A 794-nucleotide genomic window follows, 5' to 3' on the forward strand; every position below is an offset into this window, starting at 1 on the left:
TCCGGGGGGAATTGCCAAAAAGCCGAACATGTCCGGGAAAATGCCGGCATCCCTGCCCCAATCCCCTGCTTACCTGAGCAGCTCCGGCACGCTGCGAGCTGCAGGCGGATTCCCCCACGGCGGCGGCTGCTGCTCCCCCCAGACACCTCAGCTCTGTGTAGCTGAAGAGCCGATCTGCCCAAGCGCTACCGGCTTCACGGTTTGCTGGGCAGCCCCCAGACCTCCAGATCCTGCGCCCCCGGCCAGGCGCTTCCCCAGCGCAGCCGGAGCCCGGGAGGGGAAGCGCCCTGGGACGGAGCAGGGAGCGGGGCGGGTTTGACCTGGGAATGGAGCCTGGGAGTTACATTGACCTACCTGAGCTGTAACCTGAGCCAGGAGGGGGGTGGGAGAAGTGACACCTTCTGCCTGGGAGACGGAACAAAGGAGAGGAGGAGCAGAGGGGAGGGGGGAGAGCTGCTGGAGGGATTTGGGAGTTTTTCAGTTTTGGGCTGGGAGGTGCAACGCAGGAAACCCCAAGCTGGGGGTCTAAGCTCCCTGCGCTCCCCAAAAGGACTTGATTGAGGGGTTCTGGTTGTATCTACAAGCTCTGCTGTAGACTGTGTTCCTGTTGTCCAATAAACCTTCCATTTTACTGGCTGGCTGAGAGTCACGGTGAATCGCAGGAAGCCGGGGCTACAGGGCCCTGAGTCCCCCCACACTCTGCGACACGCCCGGCCGGGGGCACAGGGTCTGGAGGTCTGGGGGCTGCCCGGCAAACTGTGAAGCTGGTAGTGCTCGGGCAGCTGTTTCGCGTG

Source organism: Trachemys scripta, chromosome 1 (assembly GCF_013100865.1).
Source record: "Trachemys scripta elegans isolate TJP31775 chromosome 1, CAS_Tse_1.0, whole genome shotgun sequence".
Lineage (NCBI taxonomy): Eukaryota > Metazoa > Chordata > Testudines > Emydidae > Trachemys > Trachemys scripta.